We start from the raw sequence: 10982 nt of genomic DNA, 5'->3' as shown, positions 1-10982 counted from the left end.
ATTTTCGTATGTATACACTATCGAAATAGTTTTTCGATTGTTATGATTTATGTAATATTTATAATGTACATTTCCCGTTTCGTTTGATATGGTTTGCGATTTCTGAATGAGGGTTGGCGTTTAAGAAATGAGATGTTACAGTTTAACATTTGTTGTCTCTGTTCAAGTATTCTCGTCTCTGTTTAACAAAATGGGTCTCTGTTTAACATTTTATATCTCTGTTTAATAAGCGAGAGTTCTACCGTTTAAAAACCTTATATTTCCGCTTAAACTTTTTGTCAATCTTGCGTGTTGAATGTGTTGTTATTGTCGTGAGCTTGTGATTATGGCGGTCGACCCTAGTTAATGGGCGTTGCTACTTGACAGCGGTTGTGGAGACCTTAGTTTGAATTGAAAGTTAACATGACCCCTCGACCTTTGGGAGATTATTCGAAGGGACACCGTTTGCGGCGTTGCAGTTGGAAGCCATATACCCGAGAGGGCCCTTCTTGATTCTCTTTTTGCAAAGATACGATGGTCGCACGATAAATTCGGGGATCGGGGAAAAGCTCTGTGAGTTCCGGACCTCAAGATGTGGCCCTCGTTCTTGAGTACGCGTTGCGATGGCGGCGCGATGGTCTTCGAAGAAGAAAACCGGTCGGCGTTCGAAGGGCGGTATCTATCAAAGACCTACGAGAGCGCGAGACTCCATCAAGAGCACTGCAGTGCGACTTGTTCGACGGAGGGGAGAAGAAGATAATTTTGTCAAACTCCTGATGGTGTACCTCATGGGGACAGATCCTCTTCCCAAATACATCATGCTCGGTTCGAGCGGATCGTTGATTACGTCGATGATCTACCCGACCATGGGAGGCGATACGCGTGGGCGCGAGGCGACGCACAAGTGGCTTATGGAGGATATTCCACAAGCGGCCGCCCGAGTGCAAGATAGATCGCGGGAAGAAGACCAACACGAGGGTACATTAAGGGTTTGCTCGGTCGCGCTTAACGTCCGGTTTTACTGGTGGCCGGAGCAGGGGAAGAAAGTCCGTTTCGGCAAGATCCCAAGGATGCTTTGTGCTACGGTGAAAGTACTTACGGAAGCAAGCGGCGGTGAGAAAACGAGCTTATCAGTCGCTCGATGGAAAAGAGGTAATAAATCATGGACATGATGTTTAACATAAGCCTTTAATGTTTAAAACATTTTATTTAGCGTTTAACTTTAGTATTCTACCGTTTAACTCTTATTCATCTTGGTTTAAATATTTTTGTTCTCCGTTTAATTATATTCTATAGTGTTTAAATATATAGTTTTTTTATAGTTTTAAAATGAATGATCTCACTGAAATTGTTTGGTTTACATATGTTAGTTTCTGAAAGTTTGGTTCCGTGAATCTTTGAAGAAGAAATATTTGTTGGCGCTAACCGAGCGGATGGATGCCATTGCTCCGGGAACTCACTTGCTCGAAGGCGGGATGAGAGGCTGACCCTCTATCGTGCTTGTGGCTGGGACGCCGTTCTCCTACTTCCGACTAGGGGTGGCAATAATCTGTCCGGACCCACTTGGCCGGTTTTGTCGGCCGGAATAAAAAGGGTTTTGGACATAAGGTTTTGCAAATCGCGGGCGGGTCCGGACATGGCTTGGTTGTCCGGTTTAAATCCGGGCCGGGTCCGGACATAGAAATTCGGACAACCGGGACCTTTTTAACCCATAAAAACTTTAAAAGCCTAACCTTAGGGTCCATTTGTTTTTAAGCCGTTCTTCAAAAAACTTTAAACATCTATTGTTTTCTATTAAGACTTAGATTTTTCTATAATTTGAGTTGAGTTTTTGGATTATTAATGTTTTTGCATTTAATGTGAATTAAATTATTTTTGTATAATTTAATATTTGAGCGAACTTAAAAATAACTTATAGAATTCGGACAAATTTGAATATCCGGACAACCCGGTTTTAAAATAAACCGGGTTTGGACATGTCAAGTTTGTCCGGATTTAAACTCAGGGCAGGTCCGGGACACAAGTTTTTCTATTTATATTAGTAGTTGTCCGGGACCGGTTTTGTCCGGACCAATTTTTGCCACCCTACTTCCAGACCCACGCAGCGACGCATTCCTCGGCGCGGAGAAGCCCTCCCCTACCCGTGATTGCAACAACCCCCTACCCACGACAGCGAGCGGTCCCCGACCATGGCGAGCCCCTCCGGCCAGTGGCAGCCCCACGGTGACATTGGGCGAAGATGTCGCCATGAACTCTTATCGCAGGCGTGCGAGATATTGATGACCGGAGTTTCCTCGACTTGTCGCTCGTGTGGAGGCGCTGGAAGGGACGTTCACTGGCCGTTGCGCCATCCCTCGAAAAGAACTGAAGCACTCGGGACGAGCAGGGCGTCGGGAATGGCGAGCGACGACATCATCGGGAAGGTCGTTTCAAAGGCGGCCACATTCGAAGAGACTTGCGAAAAAGAGGAGAACAATCACGCCTCTGTCTCCACGGCGGTGACGATGAAACAATAGCAACACCATCGGCGGTGATCGTCGCTCTGATCGCAGTCGGCACGTTGATGACATAGCCGTAGCGGTGGAGGGACATCGTAGATGATGTGGCCGTTACCGCGGTTGAGAAGGTCGTTGACTCTCTTCTCGATGAAATCGTCGAGCCGGTGGAACCGGTGCCGAGATGCGGCGTCAAAGATGGACACACGATCCACGAAGGTCGAGAACAAGTTAAGGGGTGTGTCTCCCGATGATCTTTGTTGTCGTGGCCCGCGGTTGAGAAGATCGTCGAATCCGTTCCGTGGGCGTGTGGCCGACGATCGCATGACCAAGCGAGGGACGCAATCCCACCACGACAAGAACCATGTGAGGAAGTGTCGCGGTTGATCTTTGTCGCCGTAAATCCTCGCGATCGAGCGGGAACACAATCCCACAACAAGAACAACAATGTAAGGATGTATGCTGCGGTTGATCTTGTCGCCATCGTCCCCGCATCGAAGGAAGATCTTTCGATGAAGACCCCAGCCGAAAGCAGCGAGAGAGATGATCAAAGGCCGATCAAAAATTGGACCGAGGGCGGGCTCGGAAAGCTTTTTATTCAAGAAGAAGAAATGGGTTGGCTCGAGTCGTCTTATAATCTGAGCGAGGAGTTGATGAGGATCTTCCTCAGCTGCTCATGGACGAGGTAAGTGTAACGTTTTTATGATATTGTTTAAAGGGTTTCTTATAGTGTTTAACTATTACCTAATAGTGTTTAATACCATTATGTTATCATTTAAGTTTTTAGCACTTCTGGTTTAATTATATATAATATCATGTAACAATTGATAATATCATTTAAATATTTACAATATGGTCTTCTAATATACATTATCGTTTAACCTCGGCCTATCGTGTGGAAGAATAGACGCAGTCGGCCTCACCTGTGACGAGGTTATACTACTGCTTGAGGGAAGGAGATGGTCAGCTGATGATGTGATGGGACGCTTTTCGTGTGCATAATACAAAAGTCGCACGAGCAGAGAGCCATCATCCGTCATCAGAACCGCTCATTTGTTTTATGTCAAGGGCAGACGGCGCGCACAGACACAATTATGGCTATGATCGGGGATGCTGCTCGCGACACGCATGAAGTTCAAATTGTCATCCTCCCGATAATCACGAATGGCCACTTCCATGTGGTCGTCCGGACAATGATAAACAAGAATACGAGGCGTTATTCTTCATGTCCGGGAGGTACGATAAGGGACGCGTTGGACATGGTAAGTTCTTTAATTATGTCCAGATTAATATACATTTGGTATTTAAATCGGTATTCTAATCTCGACTTGCATATCTCGGCGGAATCTATTCGACCTTTATGTCGATATGGAGTTAAGCGGTCGGCGGCAACAAAAGTACCGGCTCGTGCTACTGGCGACACCACGCGAAAACAAGGAAGCGTCGATTGCGTCTCACGTCATGCGGTTTATCGAGCAGTACTGTAGGGTGAGAAGTTGCGGCTACGCAGACGGGACATTCCTTACCTCGGTTCACAGTATGTTACCCGCATACTTAAGGAGGGAGGCGGTAGGCGTCCCAGCGACAAAGGGGGTCGTCTCAAGCGGGTTAAAGTCTGTTTTTGAATAACATGTCTTGTATATCTGACTGTCAATTTTGTTTTCAAATGTAAATCGGACAAATTCAATTCATTGTTTTGCGTGTTCAGAAGAACATGACTTGTATATCTTAATGTAAATTTTTGTTTTGTTTTGAATTGTAAAGCGGGTTAAATTCCATTCGGTTTTATTTCGTTTGTTTAATTTACGTTGTAATTGTGTACATGCACTTTCATTGTTTAAATATAGTATATATCGTTTTAAACATCGGGTTTAAATATTTCAAATTCAGTGTACCGTTTAAAAATAACACTTTCTCCGTTTAAATAAATGCACTCATTGTTTAACTAAATATGGAAAGTTGCCCATCAATACACAATTCAATTCATTGTTTTTGTGTTTTGAAGAACATGACTTGTATATCTCAATGTAAATTTTTGTTTGTTTTTCGATTGTAAAGCAGAGGTTAAATTTCATTCAGTTTCATTTCATTGTTTAATTTACGTTGTAGTTGTGTACATTTCCGTTTCATTGTTTAAATATACCATATATCGTTTAAACATCGGTTGAAATATTTCAAATTACGATGTATCCGTTTAAAAATAACAATGTCTCCGTGTAAATACATTCGATTCGTTGTAAATACACAATGTTTCCCATCGTACGTCGGTTTTGATTAACAATGCCTGAGTCGGCTGACGGTTTTCATTGCAAGATCGTCGATTGTGACCGGATCCTTGGCGGCGAGCTGCGATATGACTTCGCGGACATCAAGCGCTGCGACTCGATCCTCTTTCGTCTACGCCCAGCGCCTTCAATCGCGCGGTCGCAAGCGAAACTCACGATTTCCGTCCCGAAGGCTGTCATCGTCGGGTATGGAATATAGCTTCCTGTATGCCGGTTTTGTAATTGTCGGCGGTGAAGTACCCAGCTAATCGATCGATGTCGTTGGTATGCATCTGCGTTATTCTCTGCGCTGACATGTTTCACGAGGATACCATAAACTTGCCACCTCGGCAGCGAACAAGTTCCGATGGCGAGATCCACAAAGATTCGTTTGCATTGGTCGATCACTTACGTGACGATCGTCGACACGACGACCAACACGAAGATTTCGGTCAGTCTCAACAATGATCTCTAACGCAATGTATATGCGGGCAGTAGGTGCTCTCCCGTTTGTTCGCTTGCTCATGTCGGTTACATAACATGCGCATCAACTTGAACACGGCAAATAAGGTTAAACAAAGGACGAGTGATGGTTAAATAATTTGTAAACATGTTTAAACATTATTGTAAAAATATTTAAGCAGAAAGGATTAATATTTTAAAGTCAGAATAGTCGAATTAAACAAAAGATTGAGAATGTTTAAAAGGGTAACACTAAATGTTAAGTGTAAATCAACATTAGCGAGACCTTATGGAGTCGACCATTTTTAAAGTCAGCGATGAAATGATGAGCTTCCTTGATCCAAGCGTTGAGCGACTCCGCGATATTTGAATACGTCTACGCGACGATCACCTCCGAGCGAGATGAATTCGACCCGATGTACGCTATCAGATTTATTAATCGACGGTGATGAGCTTGAGGTGATGTGGCTGCGATTCATTCACGGTATCACCCGAAATCTTTTAGCCGTGGATGCCCAGCGCAATCGCGGAAGCATATAGACTAGCACTCCTCCATCGATGCCTTCCCAAGTCGGCGTTTGGCTTTCGTAAAATTGGCCTCGAGATGTCGAAGAGCGGTATGCGTGTGGCGAAGAAGGGAAGACTCTCGCAATTGCGTTCGCAGGGCCCTTGGACTGTCACAGACACGAAGGTAATTATCTCATGATAATCTCCACCCTCGTATAAGGCATGCCCTAGACTTAGATATGAACCAAGTCCAATTGGCATCGGTCTCGTTAGTCGACTATACCAGAGGCGACGTGGAAAAACCATTGTTACCATCTTTCCTGTGGCACCCGTGAGTAGTGCCCCGATATTTTTCCAAGGAGGTGGGTACCATCGAGAAAGCGTTGACGGCACGCAAGCCTCTTGAATCCCACAATACTGCATGTTGAAAAGAAAAGAATGCTGCGTTTAAAAGCGATCGAGTCTCTCTCCACGATCGCCTGCTGTGAAGGTTGTCTCGACCAGCATATCCACATAGCAAAGCAAGCGATTAGTAGTCGGAGATGTCACTGCTCGTCGAGGACCACGCGTAGCTCTTTTTCCCAACCAAGCACAGCCAGTATGGTATGTGGACACCATGTTCCCATGAGCGTGTCGCCACGAATGTCGATGGCCTTGTCTGAGGGGCGGTCCTTGAGCTCGAGATCACTCGTCGCTAACCCAGTTTTTGGGCGGCTTTCGGGATGTGGCCTAGAACCTATGCCACCACACGCAAGTGTGTGAGCCGGGTTGATTGTCTTGATTACGAAAGTATTTTTGTTATACTCTTTTTGATGCGTGAGGCGCCACGGCAACCATGTCGAGCAGCATTCCAGCGATCGCTCGATGTTTTTCGTTCTTTATGAATTTGAAGTCGAAATTCCTTTTTGATTGCATGATTTGAAGTACATCCACGAAAATGTTTGACTACCGTCAAAGCGTTGACCGATATCCAGCGACAACGCTTGAATGATCGGCGAGGAAGAAGACATCCACACCGTCGAGGATCGCCCATGGGGATGAATGGGGCGCTCGCGAGTCATGATTCACCAGACACTTCAGTCGAATGAAAAGATCAATATGTTAAGCGGAGAATATAATGTTTAGCGATAATGACAATAGTTAAGCGTTAAATTAAATACTTAAACAATTAACTAATAACGTAAAGGACTAGTACTGATATGTTAACCGAGTAGACGGACGTATTTAAAGCAGATAATGACCCAGACATTTGGAATAATTAAAAGAAAAGGAACTTACGACGAGTAAACCTCGTTTTTCGTTAGAGATCAGCGATGGCACATTTACGTCTCGGCGACAAGATCAACGCTGACGACATTTGAAGATGGAGTGGGCGTGACACATCACTGGAAGTCGACATCGTTTTCTATTAGGCCGAGAAACCGTTTTATATCCATCGGTGTGATGAACTTAACCGACAGAGAGAAACTTGAGGACCCCATCAGCTCACATATCTCAGCTAACACCAATTCCCAAGAAGTGCGAGCCGTGAACATTAGCACTCTTCCCTCCCGTTGAATCTAGCAATACCACAAAAACTCTCCATAATATATCGGTCGGAAAACCAAAATCATGTACAAACCAGAATGAAATGAAGAAGCAAAAGCGAAGATGACTGAAGAAGAAGTAGAAGATGTAAAGAACAAAGCAGTCGAAGCAAACGACAAAAAGTCTGCGCGTTGTATGCATGAGAGGTTGAGACTAGGCGTGATGTGATTGGGCGGTATTTTTCCCTCCATCCCAAAGGGCAAAAAGGGAAATATATGTCATTGTCGCGAGGAAGACATATTGTCATCGTTCGAATGAAAGTTCTCGACTCAGACATGAGTCTACAGTATAGCGTCGAGCTTTTTATGTTTAAGCAGAGATACATATAGTGTTTAAAATAACGAGTTAGCTCGTTTAACTAAAGTCTCATATCATGTAAATAATATGTTATGTTGTTTTTAAAATTGAATACTTTCACTGACGTCACGTTGCTAGATGGAGTACCTCACGGGTCATCTGTTTAAACATATTTACGTATTTTCTTAAACACCGTTGTCGGTGCTTTTAAAGAGTAACGAGTATTGACTTTTTACTATTTGATAGCGTGTGTGTTTTTCCCACGTTGTTTTTACTAGGTCTCCGTTTAAAATTTGAGAAGTTCGCACGGTCAGAAATCTGATTGTTTCGTTTTATTTATAAAAGATTTACAACATTTACAACATTTACAAAAGATTTACAACATTTCAACATTTTACAACGTCCGCTCGGACTTTGGGCAGCTCCGCGACTCGACCACTCGTATACTCGAAACAAGTGTACATCGACATTCGAATGCTCCAGCGGTTGCATAACAGCGCATCAGACTTGAACACTGCAAAGCGTACAACATTAAGGTTAAAGCAACACCATTCATGAAAAGCGACTATTAGTCGATGTGTCGTGGTAGGACTTAGCAGCGATCACGATGGTTAAACACGCAGCGTAAAAAGTTGTCTGCCGGCGTCATTTTCTTAAGCGTTAACGAGAAAGTCTCAAGTGGTAAATGTCGACCCGTCTTAAAAGGATGTTTCATGATCTCCCTCCTCTAGAGAATCCTCCGCAATCACGCAATACGTGAAAAACTTTCTTTTTCTTACCAAGTCGAAAATGCTCTCTTAATTGCTTTCCGTCAGTCCACATTGGAGAATCCTCTTGCATTCGGGCGATTATGAGAGGTTTCGACTGGCGAAAAAGATAGTTTAACTAGTTCGATGATTACGGCTAATTGATTCTCAAGATAAGGAAGAAAGGCTCACGAAACATCCTTTCGAGATGCAGAGTGGTTTGTCCGTGAGGAAGGAGGAGAGGAGGAGGAGGAGGAGGGAGGGAGGATGAGGGGCGGCGAGGGTGGTTGATCCATGGGGAGGTTCTTCTGAGTTATTTATGGTGTGCAAAGTCCTAGCGAGGCTGACTCTTCAGTATCCGAGGAAAAAGTTAAAAGCGCACGGTGTCGACATTGGCTGATGAGAACGAGCGGGTGTTCGGAATTTATGTTACGCATGCATAGAATTAAACTGCCGTCATTAATTCTTCTGTGAGATCACTCTAACCCTAGCCACCTGCGTGCCACATGCCAACAATTCGAGATCAAGCGAAAAGATCACCGTTTTACGCAGAGACTTTTGAGAAATTTTGACGTTTGTGAATAGTTATCACTATGTAGAAAGATAATGTTAAAGCGGAGATGGGAAGTATTAAAACCGGATATGACAATTATTAAACATATTAGTAAAATATTAAACGGATAATAGCAAATAGTTAAACATTATTTAAAAATATACAAATAAATAACATAAGCGAGAAGAACTTTTACAACAGGAAAATGAGACTCGTCAGTGATTACTGTTCTTCTCGTACGTAATACAACTTTACAACCATAAGCAGAAAGCACGACAATGGCATTGCTACTGCCGCCGACAATAAAATCGACTACAGTACTCATTTGAAGATGAAGTGCACTTGACCAATCCGATGGAAATCAATTTCATTTTTCTGTTCAGAAACCGATTTATATATATTTCGAAAAGTATGATAATGAGGAGAACAACAAGATGTAATGCAACTCCCTTGGCATTGTCTATCGAAACTAGCAGAAAGCCCCTTCAAGGTTGAGCATGATGTGATTTGGCGCTTTCCTTTCCCACCATTTTTCAGGGGCCAAAAGTGGGATTTCACAACATGAACCCATTTGAAGTGAGCGGTGGGGTAAAGGGAAGTTAAGCACTATGGAAGAGGGCTGTCCGTGGTCGATGATAAAGTAGGAGGGTTTTTGGGAAGTTTTGAGAAATTACGAGGGGTGAGTGGTAATTTTCCCTTTCAAATCATCATTTAATCACACACGTCTCACTTGTTGATTATATGTTTATTACACAACACAACTATTAATCTTAATTTAATATTAATAATAATTTTTAAATCATTTCAAAATCATCCAATCACAATAGTATTAATTATTTTTTTTTACAAAGTAATTAAGTACAGTAAAAGGCTCATGTTAATTTTTTAAATATACTATATGTCTACATACGAGGAATTTATACCAATAAACCAAAAATATTATTATTGGTGCATAATGTTAGTATGTTTTGAAAGCGGATCACAAAATATTTTTTTAATTTTGTTGTCAAATGTGTCTACCAATCGAAAAATCTTTATAAACATTCAATTATCATTTCAAAATCTTGCTCATCCGACATTTCAAAGGTATACAATCAATTCATTGCTGACTCATGATTGATTTAACTCTCATGTTATAATGTTATCAATACACATTTATTAAGGGTTTACCATTCTAACTTGTTAATATCATGGTGTATATTATAAGTTTGTATATAACCTATCATGCTCATTGTTTCATCATTTAATGAGCTTATTATCTCAAATGGTATATATGTATCAGACGGACCTGATTTAACTTGATAAATATGCGTTTGATTATCATTATCTTTCAGTGCTTGATTAGAATTTTTATTTGGTTATGTAAAGCAATCCGACAAGTAATTCATTTTTCCAATAATATGGGAAAAGTTATAGAAACAAAGAAGGTAAAATAGTGAAGATGTTAGTTAGATTTTAACCCCAAATAAAGAATAGCATGGAAGTTTATTGAAAAAGTTTAAAATATAATAGACGAATAAAAAATAAATATAAATATAGCAAAACCTTAATAAATAAATTAATATTCTTGATTAAATAAGATTTTTTCTATTTTGAATTCAGGTTAATGTGCTAAATTAATGATTTCGATAAAAAGTATAAGATAATAATATTCTTTAGAGCTCCAACCAAAATATAAATTAATAATTCAACAAAAGTATAAAAAGTACTATATAAAATTCATAACATTGAATTTTTTTTAAAGAACTTCTATTTTTAAATTTTACTCTTTTATAAAATATGCATATAAAATTATTTGTTTCTTCTTTAGCATTTGTGAACTAATTTCAATATCATCTGTAATTTTTGTAAAAGTACGAGCATATTTAAAGTTTTTATTGCAGCCTCTTCAGGAGAAACATTTGATAATCATAACTATCATCAGGATATTGATCGTCATGTATTAATTACCCTTTGTTCATCTGTGGATTCTCATGTGCACATATATTGAGATGGCAATTTTGGTTTGTTAGTGCGATAGTATTATTATTGGCATGATTTGACACGTGGTCGAATGGCATTAACGTCTAATAACGACAACAATACGTAACTG

Source organism: Dioscorea cayenensis, chromosome 4, assembly GCF_009730915.1.
Source record: "Dioscorea cayenensis subsp. rotundata cultivar TDr96_F1 chromosome 4, TDr96_F1_v2_PseudoChromosome.rev07_lg8_w22 25.fasta, whole genome shotgun sequence".
In the NCBI taxonomy this organism is placed as follows: domain Eukaryota; kingdom Viridiplantae; phylum Streptophyta; class Magnoliopsida; order Dioscoreales; family Dioscoreaceae; genus Dioscorea; species Dioscorea cayenensis.
Note: the sequence above shows the minus strand (reverse complement) of the source record.